The following is a 20,695-nucleotide window of genomic DNA, read 5'->3' on the forward strand; positions in this document are numbered from 1 at the left end:
ACGTGCAGTGACATCGCCGAGCACACGCGCGCCTGCGTTTCGCCTCCATCGAAACGCTGCCGCCGCAGCCGGGTTCGATCCCAGCAACTCCGGCTTAGTAGCCGGATGGCCTAACCTGTGATATTTAGGAAAGGAAAGGCGCATAACTGGCTGCATGGGTCAGTGGACACCTCTATCGCGCTTTATGATACTAGGCGGTTATGTGCACCTGCAAAAAACCGTGCTTTTTCACAATATTCCGTGCTTGGCAATGCTAAATCAGCAGCCATTTTTACCTGTGAGTGCCCGGATGTGCGTCCACCGAAGTGCGCAAGTGTCCAGTGTGCATCAAGGGCGGAGGCTGCCCACGGACATGCACAGGCACGCGCACACACACGCGCCCACGCACACACACACACACACACGCACGCCACACACACGCACGCCACACACATGCACACACGCACAAACACACACACATACATACAAACACAAAACACACAACCCCTATTGGGATTCCAACTAGTCGCGGCGCAACAGGGAAGCTTCGATTTTCTGACGCCTTTGGTGATGATGATGATGACGATGTCATCAGGCTTAATCTACTTGGCCTTCTCCGAAGCTTGTTTTTCTTTTGTCTTATGGAATATCACGAACCTCCCTGACTTTCTCTTGCCTTACTTGACTGGGCCGAATTCAGCGATCTCGGCATGCGCCCTCACGCCACCATCACTTCCTTATTCCGCCCGCGCATCAAAATTCCGGTAGGCGCACACGAAGAAGCGGCAACCAATCAGGAGGTTTAACTTGCGCAGCATGTATCGCCTGCGCTAAAATGCACTGTACTCTGAACAGTGACCTCGTTGAAAGCGGTGTTTCTGCGTGTTCATCCGTCATGCGGCTTTTCCACACGATAAGCTGTCCTATTAACACGAAAAGTTCACACGAAATTTCAGCGTCTTTCATCACAAGAAGAAATGTTATAGTGTAAGACGTGATCTTAATGTCCTTTTTAAGAGTCTCCTGCAGTTTCTGTCAAACGAACACAAATAGTTTTTATTGGTAGCACCGGTATCAATTCACTGACGGTGGCACAAGCGTCCCTTGGAACGATGCACGGCCTATGCGCGTAAGTCGAAAAAAAGTTTTTCTACTGACGTGTTTGGTCCAAAAAACGCTTTGAAGTCCAAAAAAGGTTTTTACGGCACATTGAATCTACATACGTTGAACTCGCTCTAATGCACCGTTGTCAAGAAAGGCTAGGTAAGGTTGCACGTTTATGGGAAGAAGTAATGACCGATGAGAACCTTCCTCATCTGCATTTCGAGAGGGCGTACAGGCGTTACAAGAAAAAGCGGGGAGGAAACCGAATGTATGAGCGCAAAATTTTCTCACGGCCATGTCCAGAAAAGACATCACCTAATAAGCACAGCGGCCGGGAAGGGGTCGTTTGTGGTTTTGAAAAATTAAATACCTTGAATCTAGTTGTTGGACAAAAACGTGATAGGCTTTTACAGTAGTTAAACCGAGTAGATATGCGAAATGATGTGATTCCGCACCTCATATTTCTGGGATCTGCAAGTGCACGCAATCTCGTTTCTCGATGAGGGTAGCTGATTGGGCAAGTTGGTTGTTCATCATGAAGACTGCAGCGCTCGGAAACATGGACAACACGAAGTATAGACTACGTGGGCTAAATCGCCTAACCGCGTTTCTCGTTCTTCATCTCCACACCCTCTATCCACTCAGCGGAAGCTGGCGCGACTCCCTCCTCCCATTGGCTACAGCTGGCGCGACGCTGGTCCGAACTAACCCGAGTTTACCCGAGTTACTCCGAGGTTTCACACAAGATTCTTGGTTGGGTTTGACCCCGTTTAGTAGTCCTTTCGTGCCAAAAGTACAAGACGGGTTCACCAAACTCTTTCAACACATTAAAAAATTTGGTTGACGCATAAGCTTCCTTTGATAGCGTCCCAGAAAGGTCACAAAATTTATGTAGCTAATTTACCTTTTTCTTCACACAATGCAGCACTTGCAACAGTGTCACAGTGCAACGTTGCAACGAAGGTGTTGCTAAATATGTCCGTACAGAAACAAAGTGCTACCAACCCACCCAAACTTGGATTTTATTATCATACGCATTTTGTCAGAATTAAAGATGGAGATGACATGAGCACAGGCCAAAGTCTTAATTTTACACGTTCCTGGTGAGAAGCCACGATTTGCAGTGTTTTTGGAGACACAGAGCTTAGGGGTCCGAGATGTATAACGCAAGCTTCAAAGGCGCTGTCCAACAGGTGATTGAAATAAACTATTTTCCGTAAGCTCTTGAGATGCAGGTTGGAGGTGTGCCGGAGATGGGGAGGGGGGTGACTGTTAAGTTGGTTTTGTGGTGAAGAAAAAGTGCCTTCTCTGTACATACCTGCCGATACGAAGGATAGCTTCCTCTCCCAATAGTGTACGGTGACGTGGAGGGTTCCCGTGTAAGCATGCTGCGTAGGAGCAATTCCCGACTCAAAAGTTTCGCTTGACAGACCTATTACTCGAGCGACGGAGTCTCAGAAACTGCTCAGGCTGAAGGGATTTTAGATGCAAAATCCACCAGCTTTTCTCCTTATATATCTCATCAGATGAATACTGAAGTATGCATAGCCAATTTACACTAAGTTTGAATTCATTTGATTTCGCGGCTTTTATCGTGAATTCCTATCTTTTTGCCGCGGACAGCAAGCTGAGGTAGGTGCACTGACTACATTTTGCGCTGAGAAAATTTTGCATATTTTTATTCAATATATCAGTGTTACACAGAACAGTAAACAACATAATAAGGTTGATTAAAATCCATCTACGTTTAGCACTTTTTTTGTCTGAACCCGTTCGAACCCGTTTGAACCGGTTCGGAGCTGACAGAACCGGTTCGAACCGGAACGGAATGTTGCTCTCGAGCCGAACCCGGAACTGAACCCGAAAGGCGTGAACCCGAACCCGAACCGAACCCGAAAAAATTCCGGTTCGACACCCTGCACGTAACACGTGTAGTTGCAAATGCTGTGATTTGATCTGTTTTTTTTTCTTCGGAAAATTATTCTGGAAGTACTTCAATAGAATGTCGAGTTTGAGGTGTTGTTCTTGAGTCTTGGTGCTTAGTGAATGCTGAAACGCAGGGTGACGTGGCGTTGCCACACAAAGGGAAGCTGGTCAGTGGGTAGCAAACGTAGCAGGCAACAGCTTCAAAACGCAAACTCTTTATTGTGGAAACTTGTGCATGCCCAGGAAAAGAAAGAAGAATCGAGGGCGCGAGAGCAACAAGCCCCCCTGGCACTTGTTCGGACCAGAACGACCGAAACTCTTGGCCGCGCTCTGGTTACATAAAGCAGAAATTTTGTAGACAGAAAGGGCGCCGTTTTTCAAGGGCATCCTTGAGAGCGTGCTTCTGTCGCGTTCAATGGGGTTGAAGCGAGCAGAGTCGCGGTAATAAATGACTCCATAAATTCTCCAGATGCCGTATGCTACATGGATCCATTATCAATTTTGTTTTTATGATCCATTTGGTCCTCTACGTCAGGTCATTATTGTTCGATGACGTAGCCGTGGCGTTCAAACGTCCGTGGGAAGCGACCTGACTATTGGGTCATTGGCGACCGGATCTCACTATTGGATGCACCTTGCAGCCAATATTGAACTGGAGCATGCAACGAATGGCGAAGGCTATCGTCAACGCGACTATGCGCTGCCTTTCATTTCTGTGATTGGCCGACTGCTGCTTTCTTCTGATGATTCCATCACGCTTACCACGCGAAGCGGAGCGGAAAATGGACAACGGATTCTTATAAAAATTCAGGGGGGCACTTTGTTGACCTAAAGTGCGGAGAGGCGGTGTATGTGTCACTCATCTGTGGTTAAGATGTTAAGCTTCGCCTCTGAGTGGAGCGCGACAGCGGCTTACAACGCTGCCAGGGAGTCCACAGAACGCCATCGTCCGTACGGCTCTATGCCTTGCTCGTCGGTAAATTTCTTTTTGAGGAAAGGAAATTTACCTGTCTCGCATATCTCGGTGGACACCTGAACCTCGCCGTAAGGGAAGGGAGGAAGATGGGAGTGAACGAAGACAACATATTCACTACACGCGCCTTTGTTCTCTCCAAACCACCGAGCTGGCCTATGCAGATGACGTTGCAGTATTTACGGTTGATCAGGGGAGCATAAGTGAAGCTGTCGGGTGTGTACGCGCGTTCAGCGAAGTCACAGGTAGCGGGGTTAACTGGTCCAAGTGCCTTGGGCTCTGGCATGGATGGTGGCCATCCCACCCGGACCATTTCGCCAACGTACCGTGGGCGACGACCCCGGGCGAGTATTTGGGCGTTCCGTTCGATGCTTATCGCGATAGCGAGGAGTATTGGAAAGAGCAAACTAAAGACGCACGTGACCGAGCTGGGAAATGGAAAGGCACCAGCCTTTCAATTTTCGCCAGAGCTACAGTCTGCAATCTTTTTTTTATTAGCAAACTCTGGTATGTGATGCAGGTTTTGCATTGCTCGCGTGTGAAAGTTAAGAAGCTACACAGGATTTTTGCAGTTTTCTTATGGGCGTCCGAATGGGAACGTTGTAGCAGAACGAACCTGTTCCGGCGGGTAAAAGACGGGGGGCTAGGGCACCTCTTTTTACGGCAGCTGGTGAACCGTTTTTTGTTTTTTCGCGACGTCACAGACCCGTTCTTGCGCACCGTGTGCCAAGTGAAGCTGCGGCGATTGCTGCCGGAGTTTGTGGTATCCACAGAAGAGCTCTCTGGTGGAACTTTTGGTTACTACAAAGAGATTGTAGCAAGCGTTCGGTTTCTTTCGGCACGTTTTTCCACCGATTATTTGTGGAAAAGTAAAAGGAAAAAGTTGTACAATGATCTTTGTGATATTGTTTTCCCAGAGCCCATGTACAGGGCCTTGTACAGTGGAGGCCCGGGAGGGGATGTTTTAAAAAGGGTGAAGAAAATGCAGGTGCCACCGGGAGTAAAGACTTTCTTTTTAAAGTTACACACCGGGACGTTACCAGTTAAAAAGTTTCTAGAGGGAAAGGATTTCTTTTTACCGTGGGGATCGAACTGCTTAATTTGTAAACAGCCTGAAACAATAGACCATGTTTTTTGCATTGCTGGGAAGGGGTTTATTTTTGGGACGTGTTACAAAGGACCATAAAGAAAGAGCTACCACTTGACGCGCACGGAATTCGCTATTTAAGCACTGATAATGAGGATGGGATACCTTTTGATCTCATAATGCTCTTGGGCCTCCACTGTATATGGCGCTCCAGAATGGCAGGCTACCATTGTGACAAAGGCACACGACCAGCCCGAATTTATTTTCGGGAAAGCATGGACTGGTTTCTTGCAATCCAAAAAGCAGCTGCGGAGCCTCCCGAGTGGCTCTCAAGACTAGAGCCGTTGTGTATGTTGCGCGAATTTTAAGCTGACGAAGCCAGTCTCGTGCTGGCTGACCACGACAGTGTCGTATGTATATAGCGTTATGTGTATTTTTGTTGTGCAATGTCATGAGCCAAGACCAGGCCATAAAGAAAAAAAAAGCTGGCATGGCGGAGTGGTTGCGTGCTCGTCTCGCACTTCGGCGACCCAGGTTCGATTCCCCAACTCGACCAATTTCCTACTCTTGTTTTATTAATTGTCTGGTCTGTCTAGAAAGTTTAATTGGATTAATTAGTTAATGAACTATTAACTTACTTATGTGGAGCATCGCTATACCATCCTTTTAATTAGTTGCATGGTTACTAGCCAAAGTGCAATTGGCCCCGTTGAAATTCGCGCACTGTGACGTCACGAACATTCCGACCAATTGAAAAGCCTGACATTTCTGTCGACAACTCCTGCTTACAACGATGAGGCATTAAAGGCTTCCGCCTTAAAATACGGCCCCAGGTAAAGCAACTTCCTGGAAATGCACGGGCCAAGTGAACCACGCGATGACTTTCTGCGCTAGCATACATGTTTCAAGTAGCCGGCCCATGCTTATAGACCAGATTCTTTTACCCTCACACGCAGGCTGCTGGCGCGCCCCTACTCTCGACACCAGTCGCCATCTATCGGCGCGCGCGGCCCGATGGACTGCGGGTCGCGCCGGCGCCGCGCGTAGAATGCATGTTTACGTGTTCGCTTCTGTCGTTGTAGTGCTTCATCATAACGTATGAGGGTGTGTGCTGTGCGTCACTACTCACATTTTCCCTCTACCAGACAGTACTGCGGTTATCTTACGCGCAGTTAGTCGTTAACGTGACATCTCCGAGTTTTTTCCGTTCATTTGGATGTGAGTAAGTGCAGCGAGGCAATGCGCGTCTGTCTCGTTGTTTGTGCCCACCATTATGATATTGATATTGATGATTAGCGCTCGTGTCCTGTCTTAAACTTTTCTGTGTCTCGTTTTTCGCGCTAGGTTTTTCCGTGATGATATTCTGCTGGCTCAGGATTCTAAACGCCGGCACCGCAGCGGCGATGCTGCTCCACCAAGCCGCTGGTGCGGCGACGCTGCTCAGGGAAATTCTAGGATAGTGTTGCAAACAGCAAGGATTTTTCCCGCGGAGTAGTCGGCCAGGTAGCGTACGGACTGGAAACCGGCACTTCTAAGTAGATTTCTGGGCTGCCGTGTCGTTTGTTGCCGTCTTTTACGTGCGCTATCATCTATGATAATTTTAGGCACAGGAATGTGGATTTATTGATTTGATTCAGTGGTGTAGTAACTGGATAGGCGAGCTGCAGACTGAAGGTTGTCCCGACGAAGCGCGTGCTTTCGATTACCTCCTTGCGCTGAGCTTGCTCTAGTTCCCATTAAACACATTTCATGCACAGGATTGTAAAGCACGACCGCTACCGATTTCAGTTGCTCTTTCCGCGCGCATGTCATAGGGATCAAGGGGGGGTAAAGTGTTTACCGTAGTGTCTTTCTGCTTTTGCTATGTACCTTAATCATAGGAGGAGGAGGAGGATAAACTTTATTTTCGTCGACAGATGTATCTGACGGTGTGGGGTTATAGCCCCATCAAGTGGCCATGAGCCCGTGGCGTTCGGCGACTTCTAGGGCTCTTGTCACAACCCGGATCTGTGTGTCCGAGTCGGAGCTGAGCAATGCGGCCTCCCACTGGTCTGGATTCGAGAGCTGCAAGCCTCTAGGGGGGTAGTCCCGAGGGCAAGCCCAGAGTATGTGGGATAGAGTGGCATGTTGGCCACACATTTGACAGGAAGGGGAGTAGACCCCAGGGTATATGCGGGCATATATCGCGGGGTTGGGGAAGGTGTTCGTTTGGAGTTGCCTCCACGCAACTTCTTGGGGTTTGGTGAGAGAACTATGTGCGGGGGGATATAGAAGTCTACCTAAGCGGTAGTGCATGGTTATGTCATGAAATGTGACCATACGATCTCTCGCCGTCCGCAGGACGGGCGACACCACAACCCGGTCGACGAATCCTCGGGCATAATTGTGGGCCGCCTCGTTGCCTGGATGCGACGAGTGCGCAGGGACCCAGATCAATTGGATCGGGCGGAGTTGAAGTTTGGTGGAGTGGAGGAGAGAGAGGGTGACAGGGGAGACCCGGCCTTTGGCGAAACTACGAATCGCCGATTTAGAGTCGCTGAAGATGGTTTCTGCAGAGGTGGAGACCATCGCCAAGGCTATGGCCGCCTCCTCGGCCTCTTCAGGCAATCTGACGGGAATGGAGCACGCAACTAGCGGCCGTCCACAGTAGTTTACAACCGCGAGCGAAAAAGCTTCGCGGTCGGGGTATTCAGCGGCGTCGACATAGACTGCTGTCTGATCTGTTAAATATTTTTTGTGCAGAGACTTAGCCCTGTGTTTGCGGCGAGCGACATGATACTCTGGGTGCATATTTTTAGGAAGAGGGGTAACGATAAGGTTACTGTGGATATGGTGTGGAAGCTGGACCCTGTCGGGTGCGGTTGTTTCGAAGCGTATTCCAAGCTTGTCGAGTATGTGACGTCCCGTGGAGGTGTGAGTGAGACGCTCGTACTGAGAAGTGAGATGAGCTTCCGAGAGCTCCGTCACAGTGTTGTAGACCCCTAATGCCAGTAGTTTATACGTGGGGGTCCGGTGGGGGAGATGAAGAGCCGCCTTGTAAGCCTGTCGAATAAGGCAGTCAACGCGGTCCTGTTCCTGGCAGCTAAGGTAGAGGTAAGGGAGGGTATATGTGAGGCGACTGATAACAAACGCCTGAACAAGACGTCGGAGGTCAGCCTCTCGCATGCCTCGATGTTTATTAGCAATGCGACGAATTAGACGAATGGTCTGCGATACAGAGACTGTAAGTTTAGCTAGAGTGTCGGTGTTTTTCCGATTGCTCTGGATGAGGAGCCCCAATACCCTAATGGTGGATACTTCGCGTATGGGCTGACCACTAGCAGTAATGCAGATGGGAGGATGTCCGTGGAGGCCGGGTTGACCTCGGATAAGCAGCAGCTCGGATTTCTGAGGGGAGCACGAGAGGTCGGCTGCGGCTACATGGCGCTCAATGACATCGACCGCTTGTTGAAGTGCGGATTCGACCTCAGCATCGTTGCCTGTTGAAACCCAGAGGGTAATGTCGTCTGCGTATAAGGTATGGGATAGCCGGGGGATAGCATCTAATTTAGAAGGTAGCGTGAGCAAGGCGACATTGAAAAGAAATGGGGAGAGAACGGATCCCTGGGGGGTGCCATTGCTACCGAGGTTTATAGGGTCTGAGAGGAGAGAGCCAAAGCTAAGTTCAGCTGTACGACCAGAGAGGAAAGTACGTATATACTCGTAGGTACGGTGACCAGGATTTAACAGGGAGAGGTTAGTGAGAATAGCTCGGTGCGAGACGCTGTCAAATGCTTTAGTTAAATCAAGCCCTAGAATAGCCTTTGTGCCCGCTCTGGTAGAGGGGCACAGTATCTCTCGTGAGAGCTGGATCATAATGTCTTGCGTAGAGAGATTTGAGCGGAAGCCAAACATGGTGCGAGGTAGGAGATGGTTATCTTCAACGTAATTATTGAGACGGTTGAGAATGACGTGCTCCATCAGTTTCCCAGCACAGGAAGTGAGGGAGATGGGGCGGAGGTTTTCGAGAGCTAGTTGTTTGCCTGGCTTCGGTATGAAAGTCACGCGTGCATGTTTCCATGCTGCGGGGATTTTACCCTCTCTCCAGCAATCATTCATAAAGGCAGTGAGGGCCTCAATGGACGGGTCATCTAAATTACGGAGAGTTTTGTTGGAAATGCCGTCCGGTCCCGGGGCCGAGTTAGGACGGAGCTGAGTGAGAGCGAATCTTACCTCAGCTTCCGAAATCTCCTGATCGAGGGCAGGGTTGGCACCGCCCATGTAGGGGGGGAGAGGGTCCGGGGAAGTAGTATTGAGATAGCGTACACGAAGTTCATCGAGAAGATCCTGGTCTGAGCCGGGGTGTTGATGGACTATGCGGGAAATGGTGTCTCGTTTGGATGTTTTGCAACCGTCTGGGTCTAAAAGGTAACGGAGAAGGTGCCAGGTGCGAGTTAGCCCGAGCTGTCCACGCATGTTGTCACAAACTTGACCCCATTGCTGGGTAGTCAGTGCGATAGTGTGCGCCTCAATCTGTTTGTCTATCTGAGCTACTCTACGCCGAAGCGTTCTATTGTGGCGCTGTTTTTTCCAACGGTTTTGAAGGCTTTCGCGGGCCTGCCATAGGTGGAGGAGACGGCTGTCTGTATTGGATTGATCAGCCGTGATAGGTGATTCTTGAGTAGTAGCAGAGACATCTGCCTGCAGTTTGGAGATCCACTCGTCCAGGTTATTAATCTGGGTAGGGGCGTTTTGAGCGCGTAGGCAACGAAACTTGTCCCAATCCGTGATTAGGGTCGGGCGACCTCTCCGGCGGAACGGGGACATGCTGAGGGTGGTCGCGAGGAGATAGTGGTCGCTGCCGAGGGTATTCCCAGTGTTCAGCCACTGATCGAACCGTACGTTTTTGCAGAATGTCAGATCAGGTGAAGTGTCAACAGAAACGCTGTTTCCTACGCGGGTGGGAGTGTGAGGGTCAGTAACAAGGGTGAAGCCCAGTTCCTGTGCTCGCAACCACAGTGTGTTACCCTTTCGGTTGGCGGTGCGGTAACCCCAAGCGGGGTGGTGGGCATTGAAATCTCCTACAATGAGGAGACCAGAATGGTGCGCAAGCCTGTTGACCCGGGAAAGAAGGGTGGTGAAGTTGCGTCTTCTGTCTCTTGGAGGGCTATAAAGGTTAAGAATGAAGAGGCTTTGGTCGCCCCTTTTACGAGGGAGGAGTTCGAGCAAGACGCAGTCTACCCCAACGTCGTCTAAGGAGTGTTGGACGGCCGTCAGGTTGCGTTGAACCAAAATAGCGGTGTCGGGAGTGGTGACATCTAGGGGGGAGTATGGTTTATAGCCAGGTAGTTTCACTGGGCCATGAGTTTCCTGAAGGGCGATGATATCAGGGGGGATGTCGGAACTTTGGACATACTGCTGCAGGTTGCCTCGCTTGCGGCGAAACCCCCTGCAGTTCCATTGCCACACATTAAGTAGGTGGCGGGGCGCCATGGTGAAGTGTGGGTAAAGCTAAAATGGGTAGGGTGGTGGGAGCGTGCGGCAAGCGACCGTATGGTTTAACGCGCGTCGTGTGGAGGGCGGCCGTTGCGTCTCCCCTAGCTTCAAGGCCTGTGACGCGTGTTTGGATCTGTTGCATGAGGGTGTTAAGTTGTTGTTGGATTTGCTGCTGCATTTGTTGTTGGAACTGGAGCATTTGCTGTTGGATTTGTTGGGAGAACTCAGCAAATTTCGCTTCGAGCTTAGCATCAATTTTAGCCTCTAAGTTTTCCTCTAGGCGAGCCTCAAAATCCTCAAGGTCGGCAAAATTAACATAGCGTTCTGAGCGGGAGGTAGCTTTCCGCTTAGAGGGAGGACTAGAGGTAGTATCTTTGGGTTGCGGGGGAGTAGATGGGGGCGCCTGAGGTGAGATGGTAGGAACAGGTTGAAGTGGTAGAGTGGCATTTGTTTGAGGTGGTGGATCGGGTGCAAAGGGTGGACGCTTTAAGGAAGCGTTTTGTTGTTGGAGTCTATGATTGCTAGCTTTAAGGGCTGTTATCTCGTCGCGCAGGGCTTGCAGCTCTGAATCACGAGACTGAGATTGCTGAGAGTGAGAAGCCGCAGCTGCCCAGCTCACCTGGTTTTTCGTGGAGGGCTCTCGGTGAGGAGACGACTTGGAGTCTAGGGGTGGGAAGGACTGGGAGCGATTCCGGCTGGAGCGCCGGTAAGAGGAGGAGGAGCGGTTGGAGTCCATTTTGGTCGAGGTGTTCTCAGCCCCTTGGCGACGGGTCCGGGATCGGGAACGATGGGAGGTGGAGGCACTGTCTGAGTCAGCTTGTAGCTGGCGTTTCAGTACGGCAGCAGGCACTTTGTAGCGGCGTTTACACTTGGAGGAACCAGTCTGGTGAGGACCAGAACAAACTATACAAGTGGGGGTGCATTCATGGGTTTCGTCAGGGTCGCAAACTCCGCAGTGAGGACACTTGGAGAGCTTGGGAGACGGGCAAACGTCCTCTCGGTGTCCCGTTTTGCGACAGTTAAGGCAGGCTTCCACTTTGTTCTTGAAGATGTAGCAGCGCACAGCACTTCCTGCGTAGGAGACTTGGCGGGGGACCTTTGTCCCTGCGAAAGTGATGACAATAGATTGGGTCTTGCCTAAACGGCGGGCGTAGAGAATGCAGTGTTCTGGATTCTGGGGTATCAAGTACTCCATGATTTCCTCCTGGGTCTCATCCACGTACTGGTGGTGAATGATACCTCGGACGTATGCGCCTGGCGGGGCCAAATAGGTGGCAACTGGGTAGCTTGTCGGGCCCAGGATGATTTCCTGTAGCTTCGTGTAAGTGATGGCGCGGTCCCGGTTCGGGGTGCTAAAGGTGAGGGTGTTGTGAACGAAATTCACCCGAAGGCGGTCCTCTGCGGTATCGGAGTAAGTCAAACGAAGGCTTGAGGTGATTGCTCTGCGAAGAGCGTTCTCGCCCCAGGAACGCAGATTGAGGCCCCCGCGAGGGCGAATGATGACTTTAAAGTCTTCAAGAGGGAGACGTGGCAGTGACGGTGCACCTCGAGGTAGCTTACGTGACGTGGAGGGAGGTAGCTGCTGGGACGCGGTATGCTGGGCGGACGCGGAAGGCGTCTCCGTCAGCGGTGGCAAATATACGCGATTTTAATACATTCATTCACACTTAGACAAACGCCTACGCAACGCGGTCACACGCGGCGAGAGCTACCGAATAAAATGAACCCGCTTCGGACCCCAGAATTCATGAAAGCTGGATTCGCTGCTAATATCTATTCAAGCTTTGACAATTTGAGCAAAAGCACGCACGTTTTTATGCACCAGGTTGCATAAACCGTGACAGATTTTGTTTTTTTGTTGGCGCTGCGACTCAGTTAAGCTCACAGCGGTAATTTGTTGATGCACCACGCATGCGACAAGAAAGCCCTGTTTGTGGGTGGTACTTTATGGCCGAAGGATTAAGAATGCATGGGAATTGGAACTGCATGCTAGCCGCACACCTAATACTTGATATTGAACAAAAAGTTTTTTTTTCCAGTGGAGCACCAAGACGGTAGCGATATAAGCACGAGCGCGTTCTAAGCGTCAGCACAATTCACGTGAATGTCAAACTAAATGTCATTAAAACGCATCAATGTGCTCCCTTTGATAACGTGGATACTTCCTGCAACACAGCCACGCTGCGGAAGTATGCTCGGCAATGTGTTTTTAGCGCCCGAAGCGCGGCTCTATGCAGGCGCGGCCGCGGAGCTGCCGCAGCCCCGCAGTCCCCAAAGAAACGCCCGCACCGCGGCGCACCAGTCGGCGGAAAATGGCCGCGCCCAGGAGCGGCTCTGGATTCTCGTCTATAGACCACCGAAAATGCCAGTGGGTGGTGGTGAAAACATTTATTAAGAATGAACAGGAGGTATGTTTGGATCAGCCCGTAAGGGACCGATCCTTACAAACACTAGGTGGAGGTCCCTAGTATGGGACCCCCGTGGCGGTTGCCGCCGCCCGGGCGCGCCCGACTAAGGCTTGTTGGGCCTGTATGTCGTGGCAGATGAGCAGGGTCGCCTCCCAGTCCTCCCGGGTTGGGTTGGGGATGGGGGGAATAGCGGGTTTGGACAACACCACCTAGGTGGTGTTGGTTTGGAGGGGCAGGCCCACACCATGTGATAGGTGTCAGAAGACACTGCACTACAGTGTGGGCAGCTGCCGCTAAAGGAGGGGTCAAAAATTCAGGGGCACTTTGACTGTCTAAAGTGCGTAGAGGCGAAAGCGTTTTCCGCACCACTTTGACTGTTTCGGTGGCACTGGCGGCGTCACATGTAATTGAGTACTAATTACTAAGTGATGAGAAATCACTAATTAATGATTAATTACTGATTGGTGCCTGAATACTAATTAACTGCTAATTAATGACGCTTAAGCTTCGCCTTTAGGAGTGGAACGCGACAGCGTGTTGTAGCGCTGCCGGGGAGTCCACCGAACGCCACCACCCGTTCGGCGCGATGCCTTGCCCTTTTAACGCTTTTTGAGGAAAGGAAATGGCGCAGTAATTCTCTGTCATCTCGGTGGACACCTGAACTGCACCGTAGACGAAGGGAGGAAGTGGGAGTGGAAGAAGAAAGACAAAGATGGTCCGTAATGAAGAAAATGAAAATTGTATTTGAGGAAAATAAATTACGCAGTAACTGTCTCACATATCTCGGTGGACACCCGTCAAAATTCAGGGGGGGGGGGCACTTTTTTGACCTAAAGTGCGGTCACTGATGTGTGGTTAAGGTGTTACGCTTCGCCTTTAAGAGTGGAACGCGACAGCGTCTTGCAACGCCTCCAGAAAGTCCATAGAACGCCATCGCCCATTCGGTTCTACGCCTCGCTCGTAGGTAAATTGGTTTTTGAGGAAAGGAAATGTATCTCTCTCATATCTCGGTGGACACCTAAACCTCACCGGAAGGGAAGGGAGGAGGATGGGAGTGAGCGAAGACACCGTATTCACTAGACGCACCTTTGTTCTTCCGAAACCATCGAGCTGGCATGGCGGAGTGGATAGCATGCTCGTCTCGCACTCCAAAGACCGGCCGGGGTTCGATTCCCGAGCTCGACCAATTTCCTACTCGGTTTTATTTATTTATATGGCCTGAGTAGAAAAGTTAATTAGGCTAATTGAGTAATTAAGCAATTAACTAAGCTCTGTCCCACTTACTTGGAGCATCACTATACGATCCCTTCAATTGGTTGCATGGTTACTAGCCACAATTGACCCCGTTTGAAATTCGCGCACTGTGACGTCACGACCGTTTCGACCAATTGAAAAGCGTGACATTTCTGTCGACAACTGCTGCTTACAACGATGAGACATTAAAGGCTTTCGCCTTAAAATGTTCTAGCGCTGCCGGGCACAGCAATGTATTGGCGAGAAGGCGGAGAAGGAGCCGCTCATCCGCCGTCTTCAGGCCTTTACATGGGCTAGGGTGAAGGCGATGACAATTTTGATAATATGTTGTAATATCTTTGAATGTATAGACCGGATTAAAACCGGGTTCCTGATCGGATGGGGAGGAGAAAACAGCCCGGTGAGAGAGCGCGCGGGCGGCTGCGTCTGCTGCCTCGTTCCCTGCCAACCCCTGATGAGCAGGGGCCCGTATAAGGTAACGGTGTGCGGGGTCCGTATCCCGTATGCAGTTTTGGTAGATTCGATAGGCTAGGAAGGGAGTGCAGCCTTGTTCGACGTTCCGACAGGCCCCTCGCGAGTCGGTGATTATGTATTTAAATCGGAAGGTGAGGCCACGAGAGCAATCGCGACCTCTTTTGCTTGTGTTACACTGCTGGCTCGGAAGGTGAGGCCGTTAACTGTGTTGCTGTTGTGAACTACCGCGGCCGTGTACCATCCCCGTGGTGAGGGCCGGATGCGTCCACGTAGTACACACCTGTTTTGTTGCCATAATGTCGGGCTAGCGCTTCCGCTCGTGCCAGTCGCCGACCATTATGGTCTTCGTGTGACATGTTTGCTGGAAGAGGCCGCACGTGCAGGGCACGTCTCCACAGTTCTGGGATGCGAAACCTGTCTTCCATTGGAGGGGTGTGTTGGATATGGAGTCGAGCAAGAAGGCGGCGACCCGACTCCGTTAGCGACAAGCGCGTGTACTGGTTTGTAAGGTGCGCCTCCCGGAGCTCCCGGAAAGTATTCACCACCCCTAGAGCCATAAGCCGGCTGTTTTAAGTAGTGTAGCCACCTTTCAGCACGTGGAAAAAACAGGTTCAGAAGTGTGCCCCATCGGTGTGTCACGCCGCACCCGACGGAAGCATTAGGTGACCCACCGGTGGGCCACATGGCACAGAGATCAAAACTGTGAAAGGGGTATACGCTACATAAGAGAAATTTATTTGGACTCACGATCTAAAAGGGACATCCGTCCCTCTACAAAAACAGATATACATTGTGGCAACTAATATCACCCTATGCACACACACTCACAGGGAACGTAAGTGCCAAAGAAAGTTCGACCACAACGCCAATCGAGCCGTCTTTGCTTCCAACTCTATCCGCAAAGACTTGCACTGAGACACTCGCAGCTGCACAAGCTCCGCTTTTAATTTCTGCCTCCGTACTTAATAAGTCTCTGACTCGAACCGCAATCTTAAAAGCTTAACGCTGGGTTTTATGCTGCTCATTATGTTGTTATTCTGAATGATGTGCAGGATTAAAGAAATCAACTCTCTTTACTATATAGTGTGAAAATCGATGTCCTTTTTGTAGGCACATCTGAATGAATGAAAATAAATATTTTTTTTAAAAAAAGGAAAGGCGTATGAACTGCTTCATTTTTTAGGTTTAGGTTTATGGGGTTTAACGTCCCAAAACGACTCAGGCTATGAGACGCCGCAGTGGAGGGCTCCGGAAATATCGATCACCTGGAGTTCTTTGACGTGCACTGACATCGCACAGTACACGGGCCTCCAGAATCTCGCCTCCATCGAAATTCGGCCGCCGCGACCGGGATCGAAACTTCATTTTTGAAGCGAAATGCTTCACTACGCTAGTCAACACCGCGCTTCCCGTTAGCCGGCGTATGTCGTAGCACGAGTGACGTCACGCACGGCGCAGGCTACAGCGCATGTGCACCACCGCTTCTCCTCCTCGCCACCGCTTGACCTTTCGCCGTAGCCGTGCGTAGTGGGCATTTGAAAGGAGGGGTATATAAGGCGCGCTTGCCCATAGAACAGGCGCAGTGCTACCGCCGCTTATCTGTTTTTTCAGCCAGCGTCCACTTCGGCAGACGCGGTTGTTGCGACGCGCGTCTTTTCTCTCTTTCACTCTTTCCTCTTATCTTTTCACTCTCTTCTATCTGCACGTGGCAGCGGTGGTTGCTCGGCTTGAGCCAGTCGGCAGGCCCGTGCACTTTCCTTTTCGTCCTTCTCTCAGTCGCAACAACAGAACAGGCGCACGCTGCCGCGCAATGCGTCATCGTTTGATGTTCGCCGCAAGCGCATGTTTATCGTGGATGGTGGTGGTGAAAATATTTTAATGAAATGGTTTAGGAGGTTGTAGCCGTGGTTGGAGCTCTCAGTCCGGAACCCCATTGGCGTAGGCTGCTGTCCGGGCTCTTTCGATGAGTTGCTTTTGACTCTTTCCGTCCGAGCTGGACAGAGCTGCCTCCCACCCCTCCTGCGTTGGCTGGTTATTAACAGTGATCGCCTGATTTCGTTGGCAGGCCCATACCATATGGTACAGGTCCGCCTTCTCCCCGCAGAATTTGCATTGTGAGTCAAATGACTCCGGGTCTATGGCATGCAGTCTTCGTGGGTTGTTGTAAGTGTTGGTCTGTAGCTTTCGGAGGTGTTGTTCCTCCCCTTTATCTAGTGTCTTAGCCGGCGGAGGGTAGACCCGACGGGATAATCTTAAGTGCTGAAGTATGTCATTGTAAGTTAGTAGTGGGGTAGGAGGTTCCACGGCATCCGCACTGGGTGCCCGGGGGAGAAATGCTCGGGCTGAGGCATGTGCGCTCTCGTTCCCTGGGATGCCCTGGTGACCTGGTACCCATATTAAGTGTTTGTGTGTGGGTTGGTAGCCACGGATGTAGCTATCTTGCAGGATTTTAGCTGCTAGCGGTGCGACCCTGCCCCTGAGGTAATTGCGATACGCTGTCTGTGAATCTGTGAGAATGTATATTGAGCTAGTGTGTGTTGCAGCTAGAGCAATCGCCACTTCTTCCGCAGCCAGTATGTCCTGGCTAGCCAGTACTAGTCCGTCGACTGTTGTATTTTGGTGCACTACCGCGACGGCCGTCATTCCCTGCTCGGGACCCGCAGCATCGACATAGAACACGCCCTCGCGCCCGCCGTAGTGTCTTTTCATGGCTTCGGCTCGTGCTTGTCGTCTTGACTGGTGAAAATCAGGGTGCATATTCCTGGGTAGTGGAGTTGCCTTGAGTTGTCCTCTCCATGAGGCTGGGATGTCGGTTTTGGTGTCTAGCTGTCGGGGGCAATTGATGTTTAAATCACTCAGGACTTGTCGGCCAGTTCGAGTTGTGGAGAGCCGTACCACCTGCGCCGTAAGGTGTGCCTCTATCAGCTCATCGATCGTGTTGTGCACACCCAGTCGCAAGAGCCGGTCCGTCGATGTCGCAAGAGGGAGTCCCAGGGCCTTCTTGTAGGCAGTTCTGATTATGATGTCGAGGTTTTTGATGTCACGCTTCTTAAGGCGGAGGTAGGGCGCTACGTAGACGACGCGGCTTACAACGAAAGCCTGCACCAGTCGCAGAGTATCGTCTTCTCGCATCCCCGATTTGCGCGTCGTTATCCTGGCGATCATCCTGGCGACTTGCTCGCTCACGAGCCGTAGTTTCTGGAGGGCAAGAAGGTTGTTGCCGTTGTTATTTATGTACAGACCCAGTATCTTCATGGTCTGAACTTCCTTGATGGGTGAGTTGTCTACGCGGATATTGATGGTGTCTTGATTCTTGCGTTGACGGAAGACTAGCAGTTCGGATTTTTCGGGTGAGCACGTTAGTCCACACGCCCGGGCATAATTTTGAACTGTTGTCGCCGCGGTTTGTAGTTGTTCTTCAATCATTCCCATACTTCCCGTGGTTGTCCAGATGGTTATATCATCAGCGTACAGGGCGTGGCGTATGCCCTGTACCTGATTGAGAAGAGGTGGGAGATTTAGGAGTGCAATGTTGAAGAGAAGTGGGGATAGTACTGCCCCTTGCGGAGTGCCTCTCGTGCCCATCTTCACTTGCGTTGTGTGTTTTGAGCCGGTGCTGATGTTGACGGTTCTGTCCGTAAGGAAATCGCAGATGTACGAGTAGGCTCGCTGTCCGCAGTTCATGCTGTGGAGGTTGTTGAGGATTGTGGAGTGTTTGACATTGTCAAACGCTCCCTTGAGGTCAAGTGTTAGAAGCGCTCGGTTACTGTTTGTGCGTGCGGGATCAATGACTTCACGTTTGATTTGCAGAAGCACATCATGGGTGGACAAGTGTGCCCGAAATCCAAACATCGTGTGTGGCAGTAGCTCATTGTCCTCAAGATAATTGGAGAGACGGGTGTGGACTGCCTTTTCCATGAGTTTGCCTGCACACGACGTGAGGGATATGGGGCGCAGGTTTTCAATGCTGATTTTCTTGCCGGGTTTGGGAATAAAGTGTACATTGGCTGTTTTCCATGCTTGTGGAATGGTGCCGGTACGCCAACATTCGTTTATGTAATCCGTGAGTTGCTGCAGAGCCTCCGTGCCGAGGTTGGCCAGAAGTCCGACAGTAATTTTGTCTTGTCCCGGGGCTGTGCCTCGGCGCATATCTGCTAGTGCTGCAATGATTTCCTCTGAAGTGAAATCTCTGTCTAGGTCTTCGTTCGGTTCCCCACGGTACTCCTTATTGTAGGGTTGTGGGTCTCGCGCGGTGCAGATATAGCGACGCGTGAGTTCATCCACGAGTTCATGATCCGTGCCTTGAAAGCTGTGTAGGGCTCGATGCAAATTTCTGTGTTGTTCACTCTTCGCTTTCGGAGGGTCAATTAGGCATCGCAGAAGGTTCCATGTAGCCTTGGTGTCTAGGCGGCCTTTGAGGGATTCGCACTTCGTTAGCCAATTGGTGCGAGCGAGGTCCCATGCGTATTGGTCTGCTTGAATAGTAAGCTTGGCTATTCGAAGTCTTAGTTTCCGATTGTGTCTTTGTTTTTTCCACCGTTTTATAAGACTACGTCTTGCTTCCCAAAGGTGTAGGAGGTGGTTGTCAACAGCTGGGTGGTCCTCCGTGGTGGCAAGAGACTTTGTGAGCTTTTCTTTAAGGTCGAGAATGGAAGCCGCCCAATCTTCGTAGCTGGTTATTTGTTCGGATGTGGTTAGTTTGGTGTCCTTTCTGAATGTCTCCCAGTCTGTAATTCTGGCTTGCCCTCGTGGTTTGCTGTGCTTGTTGCTTTCGAAGATGGTCTGCAGCACGTAGTGATCGCTGCCTAGGGTCTCTCCTGTATTGAGCCACTCATAGTTGCGGGCATTGCGGACGAGCGTGAGGTCGGGAGAAGTATCCCGCGTTACGCTGGTGCCGACTCGCGTCGGGTGCTGCGGGTCCGTGAGTAGGGTCAGGGCCATGTCAGCGATGGCGGATGCTAGTTTTCTGCCTTTCGTGTCTTCCCTGGGGTATCCCCATAGGGGGCTAGAAGCATTAAAGTCGCCAACTATAGCTAGGGGAGCTTTTTGGGCTTCTCTTAGGGCTTTAAGAAAGATCACGTCGAAGGCTACGCGGTGCTGTTTGGGGCGACTATATATATTGAGTATATAGGTGCCCTTGCTGTTTCTGTGCTGTGGCAGTATTTTTATGAAGGTATATTCAATGTCGCTGTCTAGATTAAGGTCTACAGTTATTGCCGTGCATGATTTGTGGACCAAGATGCATGTCGAGGGATTTGTTTGATGTGTTGAGTATCCTCTGATCTTAGCCTCCATATTCACTTCTTGCAGGGCTATTATTTGCGGCGTATCGGGATGACAGTCTATGTATTGCTGTAATGTTTCCCTCTTCCGTTTTAGTCCCCTGCAGTTCCACTGTAGGATAGTAAGTTTATGTCTACGTTGTGGAGCCATGCTGAACACTAGAAACTTGTGCCTCATCATGTGGTGCGCCCTCAGGTTGTAGATCTGGCTGAGTGCTTGGCAGACGACGAGTTCCCATTTTACCCTGCAGCTTTGTGCCTCTGTTGTGAGAACCATCTGATAATTCCTGAAGTTTGCGGTCAATTCTGATCTCCTGCGATTGCATCCTTATTAAAACTGGTTCGAGGTTTTCCATCATGGGTTTAATAACTGATTCGAACATACTTTTGATTGTCGTCTCGATCATAATTTGTAATTTATTTTCAATGAGGTCTTGAATTGTTTTTTCCAAGCGAGTGATGCGTTCCTGGGTTTGGGGGTGCTCTGTATATTGCTGCTTTAGTGCCTGCGATGGTGGTGCCTGCGGAGTTGGTGCCTGGTGGGGTGCGTCTGGTGTAGTTGCTTGCCTCTCGGGGGTGCTAGCATCTAACTGGTGTGGAGACGGAGGGTGTAGCTCTGCCCTATCTTCTTCCATCGGACATGCCTGTTGCGTCGATGGAGGTAATGTGTTGTTTGGATTGACTGCGATGACTAACTGCTGTTTCAATGTGCTATTTTCTGATTTTAGTTGTT

This window comes from Amblyomma mixtum, chromosome 4, assembly GCF_055824585.1.
Source record: "Amblyomma mixtum isolate Tamu chromosome 4, ASM5582458v1, whole genome shotgun sequence".
Classification (NCBI taxonomy): domain Eukaryota; kingdom Metazoa; phylum Arthropoda; class Arachnida; order Ixodida; family Ixodidae; genus Amblyomma; species Amblyomma mixtum.